The sequence below is a fragment of the Dendropsophus ebraccatus genome, chromosome 1 (assembly GCF_027789765.1).
Source record: "Dendropsophus ebraccatus isolate aDenEbr1 chromosome 1, aDenEbr1.pat, whole genome shotgun sequence".
Taxonomy (NCBI): domain Eukaryota; kingdom Metazoa; phylum Chordata; class Amphibia; order Anura; family Hylidae; genus Dendropsophus; species Dendropsophus ebraccatus.
This window is the reverse complement of record NC_091454.1, coordinates 59,153,269-59,180,768: the sequence shown is the minus strand read 5'-3', so window position 1 is coordinate 59,180,768 and position 27,500 is coordinate 59,153,269. Positions and strand designations below refer to the sequence as shown.

The 27,500-nt window shown below is 44.5% G+C and overlaps 1 non-coding gene and 2 pseudogenes across 1 annotated transcript; all 3 read right to left on the bottom strand.

Moving 5' to 3' along the window:
• The window catches only part of LOC138782638 (kinesin-like protein KIF3A), a 55,443-nt pseudogene extending 44,981 nt beyond the window's left edge, over positions 1 to 10,462 (bottom strand).
• On the bottom strand, positions 1,590 to 1,781 carry LOC138780524 (U2 spliceosomal RNA). Its single transcript, XR_011361339.1, has one exon. It is a non-coding gene; the product is annotated as a U2 spliceosomal RNA (small nuclear RNA).
• Positions 10,463 to 10,797: 335 nt separating the features above from the next.
• The window catches only part of LOC138782622 (kinesin-like protein KIF3A), a 182,739-nt pseudogene continuing 166,036 nt past the window's right edge, over positions 10,798 to 27,500 (bottom strand).

Genomic DNA, 27,500 nt, shown 5'->3' with positions numbered 1-27,500 from the left:
GTTTAAGAGCATTTTGGTTTAAGAGCTCACAGTTTTTTAAATTGTGACTTGGTTTAAGAGCATTTCTTTGGTTTAAGAGCTCCCTGTACTGGGTGGGAGCGCGAGCGGGGGAGGCACATAGTCTGCATAACGGGGTCTACAGCACTGTACTCTGACCCAGGAAGTCTCCCTCACCTTCCAAATCATAGCAGATCCAATTCAGGCTGGGGCTTGCATCAGGGGACAGGACTGTGGAGGTAATCTCTTTATAGCTGTAACCCCTCTCTCCCCGGACAGAGAGTGCTGCTATACTGTGCCCACATACAGTATGTCCTGCTCATTCCTTCATTCTCCCTACAGTCTCTGTCAGCCCTTGTGTTTCCTATCCTCTCCACTACTGTACAATAACTTATAATATCACATATTCTGCTGTTTCTGAATGTTTGTTTCATCTGTTCTACATGTAATTCAGAATAAAAATATTTTTGGGGTGTGGAACCAATTGTCTGCATTTCTATGATTTTTAATGGGAAAATTTGCTTTGGTTTAAGAGTGATTTGGATTACAAGCACGACTCTGAACAAATTATACTAGTAATCCAAGGCACCACTGGATATATATATATATATATATATATATATATATAAATATATATATATATATATATATATTTTTTTTTTTTACACTAACTTGAAGTCCCCCTTGGGGACTGCTATTATAACTGCACTGATCTCTCAGAGATCAAAGCATTACATATGTCCTGCATTTTTCCATAAGGTCAGTGCTTGATTACTATAGACTGTTGGAGCCCATACTAATCAAGTGCCGAGCCGGGATCAGTGTCATTGCAGCGCAGAGCCCCTACCCGGCTGGAAGCAGGGATTGCTCCTCTGTGATTGCATGATGGGGGAGTGATCCCACCACAGATGGGGTTTTTAAGCCATTTAAATGTCATTGTCAGTTTGACAGCAGCATTTAAATGGTTAATTAGCCTTCACGGACAATCAGCTGTGCAAGCTAATAGCTGCAGTTATGTCAGCCAGGGAAGGCGCTGTACAGAAAGGGCTTGCACTGTGAGTCCTCTCTGTAAATCCCTTAAAATCATGATGACATCCCCGGACATCAAAATGGGTTAAGGGGTTAAGAGGATGGAAACACCTGAAAACCCAGCAATGGGCTGATACAACCCTGAAAATATAGCTCTGCTTAAGGGTATGTTCACACTACGTAAAACTACGGGCGTGGTTCTCGCCGCAGAACTACGGCCGTAGTTTTGCGGGGTGGAACATAACCTTACTTTCTATGGGAAGCTCTGATGCGGGCGTGCGCTGATGCGCCCGCATCAGAGCTCTGCGGCCGAAAGGATCATCCGGCCAGAGACCGGCCGTTCCGTGACCTGGCCGGGGTCACGGAGCGGCTGGTCTCTTACGTAGTGTGAACTTACCCTTAATAAGTACAACGTGGCTATTGTTTTACAACCCAACCACAAATAGGAAAAAATCATGTGCTTGTTACTTTTCTGGACACCGTCTACCTTTGCCAACTTCTCACAATTTCTGTCAGGAGGGTAGCAAAGGAGCAGTGTTGTTTCAATGTGTACAATGTGGGAGTTGTGTTGTGTCAATCCGTACAGTGTGTGAGCACATGGCATAAAACTGAAAAATTATTACTCTCAGGAGTAGCCTTTTAATTTACACACTGAGAAAACTAGTAACAGTGATTTCCATTCACAGATGGTAAGTATATTAAACTGATAAGAACCGATACTACACTTGATCTTAGCCAAAAGGCCGAGAAGCGATAAGATGGTAAAGTCTATTCTGGGAGAGGGATTCATGTGTGTAGGCCTAAATTTTCTTGTGCTACTATGATTGATGGCCTATCTTCAGCTGTGTGGTGCTTGCATTACACAGTGAATGGGGCCATAGGTAGTCGCTCTGCTCACTGTAATGGTGGTGCCAAGTTACTGCACCTCAGCTCCTCTTCAAGTCAAGGGACGCTGAGGTGCGTAAATCAGCCCAGGCCACTATGCAGTACATACAGCCAACTGCTTGTAGCCCTGTTAACTGCGTAGTGCAGGGGCCAAACAGCTAACAAGCAGGGGTGCAGGGTGTGAGCACCCTGCTGGTCATTGATTTACTGCTTAGCCCAAGGACAGGCCATTAATCATATTAGTCTGGAAGATCCCTTTAAAGGAGTAATCCTGTTTGATGCTACCTACACAAAATAACTTTCCCAATATCCCAAGTAGCTGGAGAGATTCCTTAACTAAAGCAAATGCAGAAAAAAAAGCTGCTCACAATAACATATCGAGTTCCTGATTATACCTTTCATAGGGCCTATACATGAAAAGAACTGGGATTGTTATGGGTTGCTAAGAGTACCTCCTCAACTTGAAATACTCTATAAAAACAAATTTAATTTAAGTTTTCTCCCCCTCTTCTCTCTCTTTGGGGGGTAGGGAATGGTAATATGTTAAATTAGAAATTATGCCATGTGTATTTGTTGGTACTAAGGATGGTCCGAAACTGCCGAGGTTCGGGTTCGTATGAACCCGAATGCTCGGCATCAGATTCCCACTGTCCTGCCCGCTCCGTGCAGCAGGTGGATACAGCGGGAGGACCGCCTGGAAAACCGGGATGGCTATGGCTGTATCCCAGTTTTCCAGGCGGTCCTCCCGCTGTATCCACCCTCTCCACGGAGCGGGCACACAGCGGAAATCAATGCCGAGAGTTCGGGTTCGTAGGAACCCGAACCTTGGCCGATTCGGACCATCCCTAGTTGGTACAATAACTATATGAATGTATATGTAGTTTTTATATTTTGTGATATCAAATAAAATATTAAAGGGAAAAAAACAAATACACATAAAAAATTCTGGAAAATCTGTGTTGACAAACAGACAGCACTACATTATCTAGAGCAGTGCTTCCCTACCTTTTCCACCTCGGGGCACACCTACTAAATAATGTTCTACAAAATAAGAAAACCGTCATACAGTGACTCACAGGTGACGTCTTCTTTGATCTAAGGAGTCACTTTCCCTTTTCCTCTCCATCCGCCATGATGATTTCTTCCAGCTACTTTTCATCTCTTCAGAACCTGCAAGACAAACAATTTAGGGCTCCGCACATTTCTAGCAACTTCTTTTCCTTTCTCCCTCCTGTAGGCTCTCAAAGTAACTGCGCTGTTTGGTGTTATGTGCAGTAAAGCGAGTAGGAATGTGGGATTCCCACTGTATGTAGGATCCCCTGCTGTGATAAACTAATAATGCCCCCAGAGGTGCCCCCATGAACTAATAATGCCCCCAGAGGTGCCCCCATGAACTATAATGCCCCCAGAGGTGCCCCTATGAACTAATAATGCCCCGAGAAGTGCCCCCATGAACTAATAATGCCCCCAGAGGTGCCCCCATGAACTAATAATGCCCCCAGAGGTGCCCCCTATAAAACTAATAATGCCCCCAGAAGTGCCCCATGAACTAATAATGGCCGCAGAGGTGCCCCAATGAACTAATATGCCCCCAGAGGTGCCCCATGAACTAATAATGCCCCAGAGGTGCCCCCATGAACTAATAATGCCCCCAGAGGTGCCCCATGAACTAATAATGCCACTAGAGGTGCCCCCATATACTAGTAATGTCCCCAGAGGTGCCCACCATATCCTATAATGCCCCCAAGAGGTGCCCCATGAACTAATAATGCCCCCAGAGGTGCCCCCATGAACTAATAATGCCCCCAGAGGTGCCCCCATGAACTAATAATGCCCCCAGAGGTGCCCCATGAACTAATAATGCCCCCAGAGGTGCCCCCATATACTAATAATGCCCCCAGAGATGCCCCATATACTAATAATGCCCCCAGAGGTGCCCCCATGAACTAATAATGCCCCCAGAGGTGCCCCCATATATTAATAATGCCCCCAGAGGTGCCCCTATGAACTAATAATGCCCCCAGAGGTGCCCCCATATACTAATAATGCCCCAGGGGTGGCCTCCATACAGTAATAATGCCCCCAGAGGTGCCCCCATGAACTAATAATGCCCCCAGAGGTGCCCCCATATACTAATAATGCCCCAGGGGTGGCCTCCATACAGTAATAATGCCCCCAGAGGTGCCCCCATGAACTAATAATGCCCCCAGAGGTGCCCCCATGAACTAATAATGCCCTTAGAGGTGCCACCATGAACTAATAATGCCCCCAGAGGTGCCCCATGAACTAATAATGCCTCCAGAGGTGCCCCCATATACTAATAATGCCCCCATATACTAATAATGCCCCCAGAGGTGCCCCTATGAACTAATAATGCCCCCATATACTAATAATGCCCACAGAGGTGCCCCCATGAACTAATAATGCCCCCAGAGGTGCCCCCATATACTAATAATGCCCCCAGAGGTGCCTCTTATATACTAATAATGCCCCCAGAGGTGCCCCTATGAACTAATAATGCCCCAGAGGTGCCCCATATACTAATAATGCCCCCAGAGGTGCCCCATATGCTAATAATGACCCCAGAGGTGCCCCCATATACTAATAATGCCCCCAGAGGTGCCCCCATATACTAATAATGCCCCCAGAGGTGCCCTCATGAACTAATAATTCCCCCAGAGGTGCCCCCATATACTAATAATGCCCCCAGAGGTAACCCCCATGAACTTATAATGCCCCCTGCTCTGCCCCTAAAAAAAAAAATCCTACTCACCTAATCCGCGCTGTGGCTGCAGGCAGCAGCTCTCCTCCTCTTCGGGCTCCATCTTGCGAGCCGCGGGGACGGGACTTCCGGCAGGCGTGATGACGTCACATCATCACGCCTGCCGGAGAGGTCACGTCCCGGCCTCCCATAGGCTGCTGGCATGAAGTGTCGGCGGCCTATGGGAGTGAATATAGGAGCAGGATGCTGACACTTCCTGCTCCTATATTCTGCTTACTTTAATGTTCAGCCCGCTCATAGTGCGGGCGGAACATGAAAGTGATCCATGCTCCGTGATCCGGGATGCTTAAAGAGACAGCGCACATTTCCCACCGGGATCCCGCGGCACCCCTGGCGGGTTCTCCCGGCACACCAGTGGGAAACTCTGTTCTAGAGGACTTACTGGGCCTTAAGCAGATCCTTCTACCTTTTCTCCATCTCTGCTCTAGCTTTATTCCGTTCTTCTTTTTCCTCCATGTCAAGTTTTGCCTCAAGCGCCTTCCTTTTCTTCATCAATCCGTGCCTGCATCTCTGCCATCTTATCTGGCGATACCTTCTTCTTGCCTATGGGACAAATGTTGACACGACACACAGATTTATGAGCAAACTTTTCTACTAATCAAAGGACAAAACACCATCGTGTGTATCAAAATATGCTCAGAAACCCAATCTTGTATTGAAATGTACCCGCTCAATAAAAAAAGGTATATAATATCCTACCTTAGCAAGGATTAAAAAGATCAAATGTGACAATGACTTTTATGTAGGAAAGCATTTTTGGCGATATAGTAATCTTATTTCATCTTTCAAACCTTATTCCTTGAAGAAGAAGTTCGAGGTTAGGGGTAAATATTTCCGGCAGGGGGTGGTGGGGAGCATAATAAAAAACGTATCCTTACCAGACCTCATGCCGGCGTTGTGGCGCATTACCAGGCTCCCGTAACCCCGCTGGATGTCATTTTTCTGCTTTGGGGTATGATGCGAATTAGATAAAACATCCTAACCGGGTGGGATTTAGCCAATCAGTGACTGCATCAGTGTCGTCTTGCCCCAGTCACTGACTGGCTGAGTGGGGCATCAGTCAGCCGGGTCGGGATGTAGCAGGAAGGAAGATATGAGGAATGTCAGCGGGGGCCAGGAACGCGATGCTGTGCTGCACGGGCACAAGTAAATAAATATACCTTCTTTACTATGTTCCCCCCACGTCCTGCCTGAAATGTCCTCCCCTCTCCCGGGACTTCTCCTTTAAAGTGTAACTAGCGACCTGCTTGCGCAGGATTAACCCTTCAGTGAGAGCACTAAAATTACCTTCTCACCACTTTTGAGGTTACTGAGCCCCTTCCATGGTGCACAGCTATTTACATTTCTCTCCATTTTCAGGGCAGGACCAAAGCTGGGCTGTTTGCCGGCCAGTAGTATACACTCAGGGCTTCCTTTCCCTTACTTCTCTGGTTAGTCACAGCACAGCCCATACTTCTGTTTTGCCACGGCATAATGCTTTGGAAAGTGCACTGAACAAGCTGGCACTAAACTGGGCTGATCATTTATACAGCATAGCAATATAGTTGGCAAGTAGAAGCAGAAGGGGTTACTGATGCACTAGCTCTAAATGGTATTACGTGAGCAGCAATGAAAGAAACTGCAGCAGCACAGCAAGGAATGTCAAGGTGAGATTTGCTTTTCAACTCCCTTGTTCCCAAGTGACTACCCCTGTCCAAATTAAGTAAGCTGAGCGCTAGCGATGAGGACATGACAACAGGCAAAAAGACGGTATAACCTCCTCACTCAGCTGAGTTAGAAGTGCCCAAAGTAATAACCCCTTAATGGCCACCTTCACAGGAAGAGGTTACACTAAGCAGTGAACTGCTTGTGATGACATGGATGACAAGTTAAAGGGAGAGGGGAAGGGAGATACAATGGAGCACTTTAGACATACAGCGATAGGAACAAACACAACTGGATCATCTTAAGCAGTCAGATAGGCTCCCATTGCCGGTACATAGCTCAGTAATGATTTCCTATCCACACTGAATTTTTCTACTCTGATGAGGCAACACGTGGCAGAAACAGACATTGCCTAACCTGAAAGATAGATAGATAGATAGATAGTGAAGTAAAATATTGTGTTATTTTCTTTGTGGATTCAATGTTCCCTTGGCACCACGACCCTGCTGGAGTGCCGATCGTTGGTGTACATTCTCTGGAACCATTCAGAATCCAACCCTAAGGGCATGTGCACACTCCGGAATCTGGGCAGATCACCTGCCGTAGATTTCGCCACTTGCCTCCACTCGCATCTCCGCCTATGCCATAGACTCCATGGTCATAGAGTGGAGTCTATGGCACGGGCAGAGATGCGAGCGCGCGGTTACGAGCAGCAGAATCCGTGGCAAGTTATCCACGTGATTTCCTTAGTGTGCACATACCATTTTTCCCCTCTCCGGTGTATGGGAGATAAGCTTTTATTGATGGAATCTTGCTTAATCCAATTAGCAAGCCCCCCACCCCCACCCCACGGAAAGGAAAAAGCACTGAAAACTACATGCAATGCTATAGAGTAAAGAAATACACCTTCTGTTCAAAGCATTGAACTGAATGCATCTTCCCCCTGCGTTTACATTATGGGTAAGGTGCAATAAGAGCATGTCTTACAGTATATGATCTGATACATCATATTATATGAGGATAAGTAGGTAGTATTAGTATATATAGAGCAGCGACACAGGTCTTTAGACTTCTTTATGTTATGGCTTTTTCTACAGTGGTATATGTGTATTTATATATATATATATATATATATATATATACACACATCTTCAAATTTATGATATGCATGACTATAAAATGCTCTATGCAGAAGTTGTCAATATTTACATCTTTGATATACAAGCTAAATTTGTATGTCCATAACGCGAGTTACACGATACATTGCTGGAGTATTGTTTCCTAGTGATTTTATGTATTTTATTATATGAAGTTTAATAAAGGTATTTGTTGATGGTATAGAATGGTTACGATCTGGATTTCTTTTCTATGTATAAATGGTTTAAATAGATCACCTTTGAGATATGATAGAAGGACTATATATTGTTGTAGCATTTGCCTATACTCATTATTATAGTGCTTGAAAAGCACTATATTGTAATCCGTATTCTTCTTCTTTCATTTCTTCTTCCAGCCATTCTTCTGCGCGTAATACAGCCCGAACTGCTTTGCACACAGACTCCATTCAAACTGCGTTTCGAAGCAATCGGTGGTGTGGCCGATCGGATTTGTTGTTTTAAGAAATTTACGTTTAAAGACCCCTAATTTCCCATCGAAAATAATAGCCCATTGAAAATAATGGCCACACTCTAAATGCTAACAGCCAATCACAGCATATATGCAAATAGCTGAAATATAGCAGCCAATAGAAATTCTAAGGTCTTGTCAGGCAATGTATCACAAGATCCACACAGTCACATGTCTACTATTGGCCAATAGAAGATGTAATATATGGAAAGTCCTTAACGATTTTGTCTCATTGACATGAGTAAGATTGTCATGGTAACCGAGCAATTATCTTTACCATTATAAGTACCCAAGTCGCTCTTAAAGGGACGGGACCCATGTTGCTCTTAAAGTGACACAAGTAGCTCTTAAAGGGACGGACCCAAGTCACTTTTAAAGAGACCCAAGTCGCTCTTAAAGGGACCAAGGTTGCTCTTAAGGGGACCCAAGTCGCTTTTAAACCATTAAGGACAGAGCAAATTTAGATTTTTTCGTTTTCGGTTTTTCCTCCTTGTGCATAAAAGGCCATAGCACTTGCATTTTTCCACCTAGAGACCCACATGAGCACTTATTTTTTGCGTTACTAATTGTACTTTGCAATGACAGGCTGAATTTTTGCATAAAGTACCCTGCGAAACCAGAAAAAAATTCAAAGTGTGTTGAAATTGAAAAAAAAAACGCATTTTGTTTATTTGGGGGAAATGTGTTTTTACGCCATTCGCCCTGGGGTAAAACTGACTTGTTATATATGTTCCTCAAGTCGTTACGATTAAAACGATATGTAACATGTATAACTTATATTGTATCGGATGGCCTGTAAAAAATTGAAACCATTGTCAACAAATATACAACACTTAAAACCGCTCCATTCCCAGGCTTATAGCGCTTTTATCCTTTGGTCTATGGGGCTGTGTCAGGTGTCATTTTTTGCGCCATGATGTGTTCTTTCTATCGGTACCTTGATTGCGCATATACGACTTTTTGATCGCTTTTTATTACAATTTTTCTGGATTTGATGCGACCAAAAATGCGCAATTTTGCACTTTGGGATTTTTTTGCGCTAACGCCATTTACCGTGCGAGATCAGGAATGTGATTAATTAATAGTTCGGGCGATTACGCACGCGGCGATAGCAAACATGTTTATTTATTTATTTATTTATTTACTTTTATTTATAACCTGGGAAAAGGGGGGTGATTCAGACTTTTATTAGGGGAGGGGGATTTTTACTATTAACAACACTTTTTTTTTTACTTTTACACTTATACTAGAAGCCCCCCTGGGGGACTTCTAGTATAAGTGCTTTGATCTCTCATTGAGATCTCTGCAGCATAGATATGCTGCAGAGATCCATGAGATAGGCACTCGTTTACTTCCGGCTGCTGCAGCCGGAAGTAAACGAGTGCCGAGCCGGGGACGGCGCCATCTTGGAGCGGTCCCCGGCCGGCTTCATTTGCGGAGATCGCTCCTCCGGGATAACATCCCGGAGGAGCGATCTCCCCACTAGACACCAGGGATGACGCTGCGTCCGGTAATCGGATGCAGCTGTCAACTTTGACAGCTGCATCCGATTACTGTATTAGCGGGCACGGCGATCGGACCGTGCCCGCTAATACCTACGGTCCCGGGCTACACGCGGCACCCGGGACCGGCGCGGTTCAGAGCGGGGCTGCCGCGCGGCCCCGCTTTGAACTCCCTTACCGGCATCAGGGCGTAAATTTACGCCCGATGTCGTTAAGGGGTTAAAGGAACGGGACCCAAGTAGCTATTAAAGGGATGGGACCCAAGTCGCTCTTAAAGGGACCGAGGTCGCTCTTAAAGGGACCCAGGTCACTCTTAAAGGGACCCAGGTCGCTACTAAAGGGACCCAGGTCGCTCTTTTTTTTAATTTTTTATTCCAATTTATTTTTATTGTTTTAAACACACATAAAAAAGTAACAACAGTTACCGCCACCACAACATGGCAAGTGCTTCAAAATATTACAAATATTACATTAATTCCCACACCCCGTCCCTCCCCTCTTCCTTTACCCCATTAATTGATAGACCAGAGTACTTCCCATTCTCTTGGACCAGTTACACTACTCAAGGTACCGCCACATCAGGATCCTTTAAAAAAAGTAAAATGTCATCTGCATACAATGTCACCCTGTCTCCCCTCCCCTCCACCCAAAAACCTTCCAAGAGCAAATCATGTCTAATCTTTATCGCAAGCGGTTCAATATAAAGGGCGAATAGGAGGGGGGAGAGGGGACATCCCTGCCTGTTTCCCCTTTCAATACCAAATCCATCTGACTTAGCTCCATTAACTAGGACCTTGGCCGCAGGGTCCTTATACAGAACCTTAACCATGTCAATGAAACCAGGGTCCACTCCGAAACCCCTTAGGACCTCCCATAAATAGTCCCATTCCACCCTGTTGAACGCTTTGGCAGCATCCAAAGACAGGATGGAATGGGATCCCGGGGACTCCATAACCTTGAGCTTCTCAAACAATCTTCTGATATTAAACTTGGCCATTCACCCTGAAATAAAACCTGTTTGGTCAGAATGAACCAATAGGGGGACCACCTTATCAAGTCTCATGGCCAAGATCTTTGCCAGTAATTTTGCATCAGTGTTGATCAGCGAAACTGGCCGATAAGACTCGGGAAGCAATTCTTGTCTTTTTTAAGTATCAAAGTAATCAGGGCTTCTCTCATTGATGGAGGAAAAAAAACGCCCTCTAAGGAGTGATTAAAGACCTCCACCAAGGGAGGGCCCAACACTCCCCTATAACTCTTGTACAGATCATACAGCAAACCATCCAATCCAGGAAAGGTACTACACTTTATAGCATCAAGGGCAGCATATATTTAGTCTAGTGTCACTGGGCCTTCCAAACATTCTCTCTGGTCATCATCCAACTTGGGAAACTGAACCCCATCAAGATATTCCCGTGAATCCCCCATCTCGTACCTTGCCTCTGAAGATTACAAGTCCTTATAAAATAACTCAAATGGATTCAGTATCTCTTGGGTGCTATTAACAACAACTCCTTCCGGCATCCTTGATGCGAAGATATAACGATTATCCCGTTGATTTTTAAGGATAGCCATCAACCCCTTATTGGGGTTAGCGGACTCTATATATCTTTTCCCCCCCTGAAACAGGATCTGACTTTGGGCCTTATCTCTAAGATAGGAGTCCAGTTCTCCCTGAGCATTTGCTAAGCATTCCCTAGAGTCCGGGGAAGATTTTCTAATATATTCCTGCTCAAAAACGGTAACCTTCTTTTTGAATTCCTCCTCCTTAGCCCTAAAATCTTTTTTCATATTTGTGATAATCCCTAAATATTTCCCCCTTGTCATTGCTTTAAGTGTATCCCAAGTGATGTGAACTGAGGCTGAACCCCTATTAATATTACATAGATCCTTAATTTCCTTTCCTATCTCCTTTGTTTGCCCTACCAGTTCTATCCAGTGTGCATTAAGCTTAAACATGTTAGTGAACCTTTCTCTAGTAGAGCATATCTCCACCATTATCGGATTCTGATCTGATAGACTTCTAGTTAAGTGCCCTACCTTTTTAACTTTCTCCGCCATAATTGTGTTACCTAGTGCCATGTCAATTCTAGAAAAATTGTTTGTAGTTTTGTTTCAGCAAGCGAACTCACTTTTATCTGGGTATCTTGTTCTCCATAAATCTAACAAACCGTATTCCTTAATTATAAACTCAAAATGTGACTTGTCACTACCACCAGAAGTGCACCCTTCCCTCTTCCTATCCTTCTCTTCATTTAATACCATATTGTAATCCCCTACAGCTAATACAGGGCAACTAGGATAATCTTTCATTAAATTAAATAGACTATTCATAACTTCCCTATTAAAGTAGCAAGAACTATATTGGCTAGACCAGCGCCTTCCCGTGATCTTATATAGTGTTTCGCCAATCAAATGTGTCTCCAAGAGACAGACTACCGCGGGTAGATGATGTTGTAGATAGTGAAGGACTGCCACCCTCTTCCTTCTATCTCCTAATCCCCTCACGTTCCAGGCTATAACCTTAACAGACATGTGCTAGAGAAAGGGGGGAAAAAACAAACTTCCCTCTACCGGTCCCACCCCCTTACCCTCTCTTTCCACCCCTTACATGACTCCAGAAACATCTCCCAGAGTCCCTCAACTAGAGAAAAAGAACACTGCTTCTCTTATTACATCATAAAAACATATACTCATAGACCTTTTTGTTCAAGCCATTTAGTTGCTTCCCGAGGAGAATAAAAAAACCAGGACTACCCCTCCATTATTATCCTCAATTTAGCCAGGAAAATAAGGGAATACTTAATACTTTGTTGTCTCAGGCGTTTTTTTACTGACATAAACTCGACCCTTTTTTTCTGCGTATCAACAGAGTAATCAGGGTAAATGGAGTCTAGCATTATTACAGTAGAAATCCTCTCTGTTTCTAGCTTCCCTAAACAGAATGTCTCGATCTCTAAAGGAGAGATCAAAGATCCATTTGGTCAGCCACGTGTGTAAATCGTTGCCCTCTTCCCCCTCCGGCAGGCCCACTAATCTTAACTTACACCTCCTGGATCTGTCCTCCAAATCCACTAATTTCTTTTTCAAATCCTGATTCTCTTTCACAACTTCCGTAACTGTCTTTATCATCTTGCCCGTCTCATCTTCCAGGTTACTGACGCATTGCTCTACTTCTGTGAACCACTCCTTAACCCCTTCAAGACTAATGGTGCCTTTACCCAGAAAGATTATCTGACAGATTATCTGCCAAAGATTTGAAGCCAATACCAGGAACAGACTATAAACAGAGATCAGGTCATAAAGGAAAGCCTGAGATTTCTCCTCTTTTCAAATCCACTCCTGCCTTTGGCTTCAAATCTTTGGCAGATAATCTGTCAGATAATCTTTCTGTGTAAACGCACCATAAGCCTATTTGGGCCTTAACCCCTAGACGACCCTGGACGTAGGTTTACGTCATGGAAGTCTGTCCCCAGACGACCCATGACGTAACCTTACGTCATGGGTGTTATTCCCGCTATGAAGCGCGCTCCGGAGCGGAGCGCGCATCATAGGAGGTGGGGGCCGGCTGCAGCCGGGACCTCACCGGTAATGACACGCTGCAGCGATCGCGCTGCCGCGTGTCATTAACCCCTTAAGCGACCACGCGAACGGCGCGACCGCAGCGTTTAAGTGTAAGTGACAGGGGGAGTCCCCTGTCACTTACCGATCGGGACCCCCGCAGTGTGACTGCGGGGGTCCCGATCGTTGAAACGGACTGCCGGAGGTCTCTTACCTGCCTCCATGCGGTCCGATCGGCGATCTGCTACACTGAGCCTGCACAGGCAGGCTCAATGAGCAGATCGCCGATAACACTGATCAATGCTATGCCTATGGCATAGCATTTATCAGTGTAGAAATCAAAGTAATGTATGTACAAGTCCCCCAAAGGGACTTCAAATGTGTAAAAAAAAAAAAGTTAAAATCACTAACACACTACCCCAAAACCCCTCCCCCAATAAAAGTCTAAATCACCCCCCTTTCCCATTATATAAATAAAACATATAAAAATGAATAAATAGATAAACATATAATATACCATAGCGTGCGTAATTGTCCGATCTATTAAAATATAACAAGCGTCATTGCGACCGGTAAACGGCGTACACGAAAAGAGGGGAAAAAGTGCGCAGATTACCGATTTTATGTTACATTATATATTAAAAAAAATCAATAAAAAGTGATCAAAACGTCCGATCTTCACAAATATGGTATTAATAAAAACTAGAGATCATGGCGGAAAAAATGACACCCCATACAGCCCCATAGGTGGAAAAATAAAACCGTTATAAGCGTCACAATAGGCCCATTTTATTAATATTTAATTGCCAAAAAAAAGGATTTCATAAAAAAAAATATATATAACATTAGAGAATCTGTGTAACCTGCATATGGTTGTGTTCGGACTGACCTATAGAATAATGGTATCATGTCGCTGTTACCATATAGTGCATTACGTAGACACAGGAACCCCCCAAACGTTACCATATTGCATTCTTTCTTACGATTTCACCTATTTATATCTTCATAAATAATATATTTGGAATTCCATCATACATGTTATGGTAAAATGAAAGGCGCCATTACAAAGTACAACTATTCCTGTAAAAAACAAGCACTTACATGGCTTGTAGAAAGAAAACTGAGAGTGCTGGAGCTCTTAGAAGGGGAGGAGGGAAAAACGAAAGCACTAAGATCAAAATTTGCGCGATCCACTGGGTCATTTTGGGCCTGGTCCTCAAAGGGTTAATGACCAGGCTCATTTTTCAAAATCTGACCTGTCTCACTTTATGCGCTTATAGCTCAGTGATGCTTTAACGTATGCTAGCGATTATAAGATTTTATAAGGTTTTTTCATCACATATGGCACTTTATATTAGTGGCAAAATTTGGTCACTACTTTGTGTGTTTTTTGTGAAAAACATCAAAATATCATGAAAAATTAAAAACAAAAAAAATATCATATTATGAAATTTGAAATTCTCTGCTTCTAAAAAAAGAACGTTGTATCACCTAAATTAGTTACTACATTACCAATATGTCCTCTTTATTCTGGCTTCATTTCATAAACATATTTTTCTTTTTTAGGGTGTTACAAGGCTTAGAAATTTATCAGCAAATTACCACATTTTCGTGAAAATTTCCCAAACTGATTTCTTTAGGGACCAGTTCTTTTTTTTAAGTTGATTTAGGAGGCTTGTATACTGGCAACCCCCATAAGTGACCCCATTTTGAAAACTACACACCTTAAAGAATTAATCTTGGGGTATAATGAGCATTTTAACCCTACAGGGGCTGGAGGAAAGTATTCACCATTAGGCCATAAAAAATGGAAAATTTAAATTTTACAATAATATATACGTTCAGATTAAAGTTTCTCATTTTCAAAAGGAACATGAGAGAAAAAGCACCCCAAAATTTGTAACGCAGGTTCTCTTGAGTACAACGGTACCCCATATGTGAGCGTAAACCACTTTTTGTGCACACAGCGGGGCTCAGAAGGGAAGGAGAGCCAATTAGCTTTTCCAATGCAGATTTTGCTGAAGAAGTTTCTGAGCGCCAGGTGCGTTTGCAGAGCCCCTGTAGTGTCAGCAGAGAGAAAAAAAAACATAAGTCACCCCATTTTGGAAAGTATACCCCTCAAAGAATTCATCTTGGGGTAGGATGAGCATTTTGACCCCACAGGTATTAGAGGAAAGTATTCAAAATTAGACAGTAAAAATGAAAAACTCGAATTTTTCCAATAATATGTTTGTTTAGTTTGAAATTTCTCAATTTAACAAGAAAAAAAAAAAAAAAATGCCCCAAAATGTCTAACGCAGGTTCTCCTGAGTAAAATGGTACCTCACATGTGGGCATAAACCACTGCATGGGCACACACCAGGGCTCAGAAGGAAAGGCGCGCCAATTAGCTTTTCAATGCAGATTTTGCTGAAGAAGTTTCTGAGCGCCAGGTGCGTTTGCAGTGCCCTTGTAGAGCTAGCGGAGTAAAATTTCGCCATGAGTCACCCCATTTTGGAAAGTGCACCCCTCAAAGAATTCATTTTGGGGTGTGGTGAGCATTTTGACCCCACAGGTATTACAGGAAAGTATTCAAAATTAGACAGTAAAAATAAAAACTCTAGTTTTTCCAATAATATGTTCCTTTAGTTTGAAATTTCTCAATTTCACGAGGAACAGGAGAGAAAATTCACCCCAAAATCTGTAAAACAGGCTCTACTGAGTAGAACGGTACCCCATATGTGGGCATAAACCACTGTATAGGCACACAGCAGGGCTCAGAAGGGAAGGAGCGCCAATTAGCATTTTCAGTGCATGATTTTTCTGAATAAGTTTCTGAGTGCCAGGTGCGTTTGCAGAGCCCCTGTAGTGTCCGCAGAATAGAATCCCCCCAAAAGTCACCCCATTTTGGAAAGTGCACCCCTCAAATAATTCATCTTGGGGTGTGGTGAGCATTTTGTCCCCACAGGTATTAGAGAAAATTATTCAAAATTGGCCAGTAAAAATGAAAAACTCGAATTTTTCCAATAATATGTTCCTTTAGTTTGAAATTTCTAAATTTCACAAGGAACAGGAGAACAAAATGTGCCCCAAAATCTGTAACGCAGGTTCTCCTGAGTACAACGGTACCCCATAAGTGGGCATAAACCACTGTATGGGCACACAGCGTGGCTCAGAAGGGAAGGAGTGCCAATTTGCTGGAGCAAAACCGCAGCTAGTAATAGTTATAAGAATAGCGCAGTTACTAAAATAAAAATAAAAATGAGATTATAGGTAATGTGGGGTGGTTACGGACCGTCTGGGGTGGTTATGGGTAATCTGGAGGTGGTTACGGGCAACCTGGCGTGTTTACGGGTAATCTGGGGTGGTTACGGACAACCTGGGGTGGTTACGGGTAATCTGGGGTGGATACGGTCAACATGGGGTGGTCACGGGCAACTTGCTGTGGTTACGGCAACCTGGGGTGGTTACGGGCAACCTGGAGTGGTTACAGTCAACATGGGGTGGTTAGAGACAACCTGCTGTGGTCAGTGGCACTGTGCAGTTGTCAGAGGCAACATGCGGTGGTCAGAGGCGACGTGCGGTGGTCAGAGGCGATGTGCGGTGGTCAGAGGCAACCTGCGGTGGTTGCGTGCAATCTGGGGGGTTACATGTAATCTGGCATGATTACGGGCAACCTGGGGGGTTACAGACAATCTGGGATTGTTACGGATAAACTGAAGTGCTTATAGGTAATCTGGGGTGGGTACATGTAATTTGGGGTGGTTACAGGCAATCTGGGGTGATTACGGACAATCTGGAGGAGGTCACTGGCAACGTGCGGTGGTTACGGGCAAAGTGCGGTGGTCACGGGCAACGCGCGGTGTTACTTGTAATCTGGGGGGTTACATGCAATCTGGCATGAATACGGACAACCTGCGGTGCTTACGGGCAACCAGCGGTGGTTACGGGTAATCTGGGGGGGGGTAGGGATAATTTGGAGTAAACTGCAATTATTACTATAATAAAAAGTGTGTTTTATTTTTTTTGTCACTTTTTGTACTTTACACATTCATTTTCACTATATTACTATGATTACTGTGATATTTTCTATCACAGTAATCATAGTTCAGCGACAGAGACCAAATTGGTCTCTGTCACTTTAAATTTTCAGCGTTGGCTGCTTCTGGAGCGCATGCGCACTTCAGAAGCAGCCTGGACGCCGAAGAGGACGGACCTCCCTGGATCAGGTGAGTATAATGGGAAGGGGGGGGGGGGGGTGACTGGGGGTGACTGGGGGGGGGGGGCGACTTGGGGGGGGACACTGTCACTTTTTATCCCCTGTCAGCAAACATTTATGGTGACAGGGGATAAAAAGTGCTGATTAGCACATGGCACAAGCGATCAGCGGTATATAGTATATACCGCTGATCATTTGTACCGGGACCCCACAGGGGGTCCCCAATCACTGCCCCATGCTCTCCGCTACCTCCGGTGGCGGAGAGCATAGGGCTTTGATTATGGCTGCCGGGGGAAGGTTAGTGACCAGCCTACTAGGGGGGCTGATCTGAGGTCTGATAGACACATTTCATCTCCCCCCACCGTAGATTCACGGTGGGGGGAGATGAAAGGCACTGCGTACCGGCGGTCACTAAGGGGTTAAATGCAGAGCCCCGGGCTCGGCCCGGATCTCGGCAGTTGCGGCGGGTGCCCGGCTATCACTGACAGGGAGCTGCTTGGGTACTGTCCCTTTAAGAGTGACTTGGGTCCCTTTAAGAGCTGCTTGGGTACTGTTACTTTAAGAGCGACTTGGTTCCCTATAAGAGCTGCTTGGGTACAGTCCCTTTAAGAGCTGCTTGGTTACTGTCCCTTTAAAAGCGACTTGGGTCCCTTTAAGAGTGACATGGGTCCCTTTAAGAGCAACTTGGGTCCCTTTCAGAGCTGCTTGGGTACTGTCCCTTTAAGAGCGGCTTGGGTACCGTCCCTGCTACATGGCTGCCTCAGCTCTGCTATTTTACTGACTGAACTCTGCTACTTATAATGGTAAAGATCATTGCTTGGTTACCATGACAATCTTACTCATGTCAGTGAGACAAAATCGCTAAGGACTTTCCATCTTCTACATCTTCTATTGGCCAATAGTGGACATGTGACTGTGTGAATGTTGTGAGACATTGCCTGACAAGACCTTAGAGTTCCTATTGGCTGCTATATTTCAGCTATTTGCATATGTGCTGTGATAGGCTGTTAGCGTTTAGAATGTGGCCATTATTTACAATGAGCCATTATTTTCTATGGGAAATTAGGGGTCTTTAAACGTAAACTTCGTACAACTTCAAATCCGATTGAAACGAAAAATAGATAGCACACCTCACAACGCAGAGGGCTTCGAAACGCAGTTGAAACGGAGTCTGTGCGCAAAGCGATTCGGGCTGTATTATGCGTAGAATAATAGCTGGAAGAAGAAGAAGAAACGGTAGAAGAAGAATACGGATTACAATATAATGCCAATCAGTGGCTGCGGCTGGGCAACACACTGATTGGCCGGACAGGAGAGCAGGACGCCGGACCCGTGCAGCAAGGAGAGGTAATGTATGCTTACAGCGGGGGAGCAGAAGGGGTTAAGGGCGGTATAATTACATACTCGCTGCGGTTGTTTAGACCGCAGCAAGTATGTAGTGTATGGGAACTGCCAGGACCTGCCAGGCTCGCAGCGAGAATCTCGCTGCGAGCCCGCCCGTGTGAATATACCCCTATACAGTATGTGTTCCTCTTTCTCTCTTGCAACATAATAGAAAAAAATTAACTTAATACTGACAGACCCAAGTTTGGTTTGGGTTTTGTAATCCCTTCCTAACCCACATGATAAAAGTCATTCCTGTGTGACTCCCCCCTCCCACAAATGGTGCAGCTACTGCCTATATGAAAAACAATGAATACAGAACTGTTATTCGATGGAATTGTACATGTGGCTAAATTGATAAATATGCACTATACTCGGAAGCAGTTGTAGATGTCAGGATTATTTGTTAATCTTTGCCTCAGACTGTTACCCTATAAGGCACTGTATATGTGCTCATACAAAAGTTAAAGTACTTATATGACCTACAGATATTAACCCATAACGCATTTTCACATACATGTACGTCTTAAAGGGACCGAAAGCAGTTTGGTCGATCGTGATGCCTGCGATCCCGGATGCATAGTTGTGATCCGGGAATATGTGGCCAGAATATTCCAGGGAATGGATCCATTCAACCAAACTGCTTTCGGACCAAAAGTCCGGAAGGTTCGCTCATCTCTAGTCTTTGGTTGCTACACGGTAACACAACCCCAAGAACATGTATGTGAATGAGCTAAACTCACATGGCGAGTGATTTTGAATTACATCATTGAGTGGTAATTCAACCAGCCAGGGACCTATCACCACTCGTCTCGGTCAGGGATTGCGCCTCCTGTTATTCTCACTGTGATTGGTCAGCCTATAATGATTGTCACTCCTGTTATTATACCCGAATGTGGTCACTGTAAGGGCCCTATTACACCAACAGATAATCGGACTGATTTTTTTTTGAGCCAAAGCTAGGAATGGGCTATAAACAGAGAACAGGTAATAAAGGCGTGACTGAGATTTCTCTTTTCTAATCCATTCCTGGCTTTGGCTGCAAAAATCTGTCACATAATCTGTTAGTGTAATAGGGCCTTAGTGTAGGTTAAAATTTAAAATTCACTGCTAAACTTCAAAGCCCTATAACATCCTGGTTGGCTACTGTATAGGAGACTATTTGAAGGGCTGGCTACTATATAAGACACTATGGGGGAGGACTGGCTTCTACATAGGAGACTATTGAGAGATCTGGCTACTTTCTAAGACTATTGGAGAGAGCTGGCTATTATAGAAAACTACAGGGGAGGGGTGGTATTGCATAAGAGACTATTTTAGGGGCTGGCTTTTATATAAGAGGCTATGGGAGAGGGTTGGTATTGTATAAGAGACTATTTGGGGGGGCGGCTGAGCACAATTATGACGCGGCGGAGGGGGGGCGGTGGCAGCGATTCGGTGGTCCGTCCGAAGATGACATTTGGCACAAGATGGCGGACGGCCTCGACACGGATCAGGTAATGTATAATGCACCACATACTTCCGGGTACATGGGCGGGGGTGGTGGGACACGGGAAGGGGGCGATTCACAGACATAACATACATTACAAAGTTGTTATAAATTTGTAATGTGTGTTATTCTGTGAATAATTTTTTAGCGCCGCACTACCCCTTTAAGATCTAAGGTGGAAATATGGTCTAAATTGCCAATCTCAATGGTCGACAGGGCAGGAATAATTAAAATGGTAGTCCTCCCCCAGGTTCTGTATTTTCTGAACTGCTCCCCAATATGGATCCCTGAGAGCTTTTTAAGAAACTAACTTCCCTTCTGAATTTTTTGATCGGGGCAGGAAAAAAGCTTGAATCAAATATATAACATGGACGCAACTGTGGGGAGAGGGAGGTCTCGCCTTGCCAGATTTCCAGCTCTACTTTCTGGCTGTGGGAGCTTGGGATCTGGTGATGTGGAGAACCTCCCCAGTGGTGGAATGGATGATGTCGAGCTCTAGCGTAAAATATAATAGTGCATGTCAAGCGGCGGAGGCAGGAATTGGGAGTTTACAAGTTCCATTTTCTTATGTTGGTCTATACACCAGGGTTTGGAAATCACTTAAGAAGATTTGCAGGGTCAGGGGAAGTTTCATGTATACCCCATTTGGGGCAATAAAAATTTTGGAGAGTTTTTTAAGATAATAGACAATCAATTTTGGGTTAAAAGAGGGGTTACCACGATTGCGCAAATAGTTTGTGATAGCCAGATTCGGCCATTTGAGGAGTTTAAAAAGATGTTGGCTACTGTTGCTCCTGCCCTGGCCTCCATATAGGCTACTGCTGGGCCTTCACTGGCCTCCATGTTGGCTACTGCCGCTCCTGCCCTGGCTTTCATGTTAACTACTGCCGCTTCTGCCCTGGCCTCCATATAGGCTACTGCTGGACCTTCACTGGCCTCCATATTGACTACTGCTGCTCCTGCCCTGGCCTTCATGTTGGTTACTGCCGCTCCTGCCCTGGCCTCCATGTTGGCTACTGCCGCTCCTGCCATGCCCTCCATATAGGCTACTGCTGGGCCTTCACTGGCCTCCATATTGACTACTGCCGCTCCTGCCCTGGCCTCTATGTTGGCTACTGCAGCTCCTGCCCTAGCCTCCATGTTGGCTACTGCAGCTCCTGCCCTAGCCTCCATGTTGGCTACTGTTGCTCCTGCCTGGCCTCCATGTTGGCTACTGTTGCTCCTGCCTGGCCTCCATGTTGGCTACTGTTGCTCCTGCCTGGCCTCCATGTTGGCTACTGTTGCTCCTGCCTGGCCTCCATGTTGGCTACTGTTGCTCGTGCCTGGCCTCCATGTTAGCTACTGTTGCTCGTGCCTGGCCTCCATGTTAGCTACTGTTGCTCCTGCCCTTGGCTCCATGTTGACTACTGCTGTGCCTGCCCTTGCCTCCTTGTTGGCTACTGCTTGGCCTTAACTGGCATCCATGTTGACTACTGGTATGCCTGCCCTTGCCTCCATGTTAGCTACTGCTGGGCCTTAACTGGCATCCAGGTTAACTACTGCTGTGCCTGCCCTTGCCTCCATGTTGGCTACTGCTGGGCCTTAACTGACATCCATGTTGACTACTGGTGTGCCTGCCCTTGCCTCCATGTTGGCTACTGCTGGGCCTTAACTGGCATGCATGTGGATTACTGCTGTGCCTGCCCTTGCCTCCATGTTGGCTACTGCTGCTCCTGTCTGGCCTCCATGTTGACTACTGGTGTGCCTGCCCTTGCATCCTTGTTGGCTACTGCTGGGCCTTCACTGTCATCCATGTTGATTACTGGTGTGCCTGCCCTTGCCTCCATGTTGCCTACTGCTGCTCCTGCCTGGCCTCCATGTTGACTACTGGTGTGCCTGCCCTTGCCTTCATGTTGGCTACTGCTGGGCCTTAACTGGCATCCATGTTGGTTACTGCTGCTCCTGCCTGACCACCATGTTAACTACTGTTGCTCCTGCCTGGCCTCCATGTTGGCTAATGCTGCTCCTGCCTTGCCTCCATGTTGACTATTGCTGCTCCTGCCTGGCCTCCATGTTGGCTACAGCTGCTCCTGCCTGGCCTCCATGTTGGCGACCGCTGCTCCTGCCTGCCCTCCATGTTGGCTACTGCTGCTCATGCCTGGCCTCCATGTTGACTACTGTTGCTGATGCCTGGCCTCCATGTTGACTACTGTTGCTGATACCTGGCCTCCATGTTGACTACTGCTGCTCCTGTACTGGCCTCCATGTTGGCTACTGTTGCTACTGTCTGGCCTCCATGTTGACTACTGTTCCTGGTGCCTGGCCTCCATGTTGACTACTGCTGCTCCTTCGCTGCATTTGTGAACTTTTTTCTGCATAGACCCAGGAATGGTGAATTTCCTGCATAGACCCTGTAATGGTGAATATTGAACTCTAAAAAAAAAATTGACTTTGAGATATCGAAAAGATAATGATGTTACTGACATGTAGAGCCCTAAATTCAACCAAATACACTACCCCCGTATCATATAGATGCTTTAAACTATGAAATCGGAAGAAATCCGAAAGTCGGTCGAACCAAACTTTCTAAAAAATCCGGAAGTCCAGTTGGAACAAACTTTTGAAAAGTTCGCTCATCTCTAGCTGTCACATCAGTACGCAATGACAACAAAGTTAAATGTATGGTATAAAAACGGATACAAGTTATTTTAAGCCATTTCACAAAAATAATACTAAACTAAAAAACTGTACATTAGGGCACCAGGTATACACACAAATATACATCAAATAAATATAAAGTAGAAGAAGTTGTAAAGACAATGGAGCCGTTTTGCTGTGAAATAACATCCAGACTGCGACTAGGACACATTGTGGCTGTAGGCAGAGTTATATATAAATATGGTAGCACAGCTCTTTAAATAATGAAACAATCTACCTGCTTTTAGGGTCCTGTTACCCCAGGGTGCAACACTGCTCACAAAAACTGCATGTTAGAAAAACACGGCCACTATCTTCCAGAAATAGCAACACTCTTGTCCCCAGTTTGGGTTTGGTTTCGCAGCTCAGTTCCATTGAAGTGATTACTCTACCACACAAAGCCTGGGGGCAGGGTGGTGTTTTTCCTTAAAGGGAAACAATCAGCATGATTGTGCCTATATGGTTCCCAGCATCACAGTAAAGATCATGGGTCTCCAAACTGCGACCCTCCAGCTGTTGCGAAACCACAACTCCCATCATGCCTGGACAGTTAAAGCTTTGGATTTGGCTGGCCAGGCATGATGGGAAATGTCGTTTTGCAACAGCTGGAGGGCCGCAGTTTGGAGACCCATGGTATAGATTTACTGTGAAGCTCGCACAAGTGTGGATGATGTTGAGAGAGAAAGTATAACAGCACTCTTAGGACCCTATTACACGAAATGATTATTGGCCGTATTCAGCCGATAATCGTCTTATGTAATAGAAGACAACGATCAGCCGACATGAATGATGTCGGCTGATCGTTGCCGTCGTTGGTCTTTCAACATGTTGAAAGACAAAGACCAGGACAGAAACGATCTGCTGCCTACACTCTATGGAATAGGAGCAGAGACAGCAGACCACGCTATCCTCTATGGACTGCCCGGACAATCTAGCGATCACCCAGGCAACCCCCCCCCCCCCCCAGCAGCTCCTTGCGGCCTTCCGGCTCTCACCCGCTTGCTGCTGACGCACGTAATAGCGGCGCCAGCAAGAGGAGAACGGGAGCAAACAAGCGCTGACATTGCTCATTTGCTCCTCAACATGGCCCCGTGTAATAGGGGCTTTACACGCAGTGCTATCCACAATGGCTACAGCTTGCAAGAAGGACCTATTCTTTCACCAGATTTAAACAATGGTATATCCAGGTGCAGCCAACAATTTTCTGTGAATTGCAAATGCTAGCCGTGACCATGCCTTGGCCAGTAGCACTGTGTCCATGAGTGTCCTAAGCACAAGTGGGTGGCAGCCAATAGTTGCACGATTTTGTATGAGAACCTTGTGCTGCCATGGTCTATCATGGTATGGCCACTTGTGTGGCTTCACCCTAGATAGATACTCCTCCTCCTCCTCCTTCTTGCAGTTTACATAGGGCGACAACTCCATTTCGGGCCGTTATTCTGCCAGCAGCCAATAGCGTTCTTCACGGTTCAGGCCAGAAAACCACTACTGTAGCAATGAGTCAATTACGGCTTCTGGTTTTGATGAACGCTTCCTGAAAAGAAGAAAAGAGGATATACTTTGATTATTTTTGATAAAATCTGATAATATCAGTATAAAATGGATGGATATCACTTCTTTACATTGTAATTCTGAATGTAACACCTACATGTTGTATACATTTTCAGAACGTTAGTGTAATAATAGGAGACCTGCGGGAAGGAATTTATAAAAGGCTACTAGGTTTTTACATTTTTTTTTTTTTTTTTAAATATAATGTGAAAAAAACCAAAACACAGCACCTCTTACACCACATACAGATTGAACGTTCAGAAGCAGTTGGCTGTGTAAAGTTGGCGCTGGGTTAACTTCAATGGCAGTTGGGCTGCAGTAACCAGACTACACAATGGACGGTGCCAACTGCCTACAGCTGTTTATTTTATGGGCTGCCAGGTGTTGGCAGACACTGACAGGTTAATGTGTTTTTCCCACTAAATGTAATAGAATACAATTGTTTTTTTGCAATTTTTTAGGGCCCAATTACAGTACCAGAAAGGCCAGAGATTTGTAATTTACTTCTATTTAACGCAAAATTTTTTTTTTTTTTTTTTTTTATATTTATGTTTGTTTTTGGGTGTGGGAGGAAACCGGAGTACCCGGAGGAAACCCACGCAAACACGGAGAGAACATAGAAACTCTTTGCAGATTTTGCCCTTAGTGGGTTTTGAACCCAGGACCCCAGAGCTGCAAGGCTGCTGTGCTAACCACTGAGCCACCGTGCTGCCTCAAGTCTTCTGTACTTATAATCTTTATCAGCTGCTGTATGTCCTGCAGGAAGTGTGTATTCTTTTCAGTCTGACACAGTGCTCTCTGCTGCCACCTCTGTCCCTGAATAGAACTGTCAAATGCAGGAAAGGTTTTCTATGGTGATTTACTAGTCTGGAAAGTTCCTGTCACGGACAGAGGTGGCAGCAGAGAGAAATGTGTCAGACTGGAAAGAATACACCACTTCCTGCAGGACATACAGCAGCTACCAAGTACTGGAAGACTTGACATTTTTAAATAGAAGTCATTTTCAATTCCACTGGTGGTAAAAAGATATACAGATTTGTAAACATTTTTTTCTCTGGAGTATCCCTTTAATTACTGTAGTGTCTTAGCCTTTCCATTTAACAACAATGACCCATAACACCAGTTGTCTTGGCCACTAAAACCTTTCACAGATACATGTATAGAACATATGAAACACTAAAGTTAAACGTGCTGTAGTGCAGGAACTGTGAGACTACATCAGAGATTTCTAGCAATGGAAATCACAGACTGCCTGGGTGTGAATCACTTTACTTTAATATAAAATTTCTGTGCTTTTAAGATAAATGTTTTCTCCACGTGGTTTTACCAAACAAAGTCTAAACAGACACTGCAACCAGTATAACAAATCCCCTGGGGATTCCGGCATCACATTATATTTATAACCTATTATACATATAACCTGCTTGAGTTGAGTGAGATGAAACGCTGCCATCTGGGTGAATATGGGTGAACAAACAAAAACGGAAACTGGTGGCAATGTTTTTTATTCCTTGGAGACAGTCATCCATTTATTGAACTCCATGGGGGGAGTTTATCAAAGGGTGTAAAGTAGAATTGTCTCAGTTGCCCTAGCAACCAATCAGATTTCACCTTTCATTTTCCAAAGAGTCTGTGAGGAATGAAAGGTGGAATCTGATTGGTTGCTAGGGGCAACTGAGCCAGTTTCACTTTACACCATGTTTGATAAATCTCTCCCTATGTGTTTTCTCAAGGAAACAAGCCTGGTACAGTATGATTCCCTATAACATGAAGACGTTTGACCAGAGGTATATGGTTTACAAGCTGATGGCACAGGGCACTGAACAGCAGAGCAGGATGATAACTGAGCAGTTCTAACGTTACCTGATATTCCTGTGGAATAAAATTATCAATGATGATCATCTGAAGCCGGAGCTCACGACTCAGCTGCCTGATATTCTCCAATACCCCTGGATTTATCTTTGGTGTTCTTGTTGTAGGTCGGCCATCTATAAAAAGTGAAGGGTAGCACAGTTCATTATTTGTAGGAAACCTTTAACCCTTTCTGGACCAGGCTAATTTTCGGTTTTGCACTTCCGTTTTTTCCTCCTTGTGCTTAAAAGGCCATAGTGCTTGCATTTTTACACCTACAGACCCACATGAGCCCTTATTTTTTGCGTCACTAATTGTACTTTGCAATGGCAGACTTAATTTTTGCAAAATATGCAGAGAAACCAGAAAAAAAATTATATGCACGGTGAAATAGAAAAAAACCTCAATTCTTTTTCTTGGGGGGGGGGGCTTCCTTTTTACGACATGTATCCTATGGAAAAACTGACATGTTATATATGTTCCTCAAGTCAGTGCGTTTAAAATGATATTACATGTATAACTTTTATATATATCTGATGGCTTGTAAAAATTCTAATAATTGTTAACAAATATGTTCCTTAAAATCACTCTATTTCCATGCTAATAGCGCTTTTATTATCCTTTGGTCTATGGGGTGTGTGAGATGGCATTTTTTTTTTGCACCATGATGTGTACTTTCTATCGCTTTTTTATTACAATTTTTCTGGATTTGATGCAACCAAAAATGCCCAATTTTGCACTATGGATCTGTTCTTTTTTCCTCGCTTACGCGGGTTTACAGTACGTGATTCAGGAATGTGATAAATTAATATTTTTAAAAAGCGATTACGCAAACGCGTCGACAGCAAACATGTTTATTTATTTATTTATTTTTATTTATAACCTGGAAAAAACGGGGGTGATCCAAACTTTTTATTAGGGGAGGAGGCATTTTATTAATACCACTTTTTTTTTTACACCATATACTAGACTAGCTCCCTGGGGGACTTCTAGTATAAGCTTACGATCTTTCATTGAGATCTATGCAGTTAAATTATACGCAGCATAGATCGATGAGATCAGTTTTTTTCTATTGCTTTAGAAATGCAATAGAATGTCGAGCTGGGATCAGTGCCATTACGGCGCGACCCCGGCCGGTGCCGCATGCAAGGATCCACACCAACTAGACACACCCCGGGGAAGGCTACAATAAAGTATTCAGATGCAGCTGTCAACTTTGACAGCTGCATCTGAATACTTAATAGTGGGCATGGCGATCGGACTGTGCCTGCTAATAGCCTGCGTTCCCGGGCTACATGCCGCACACGGGACCGTGGGGGTTAAGAG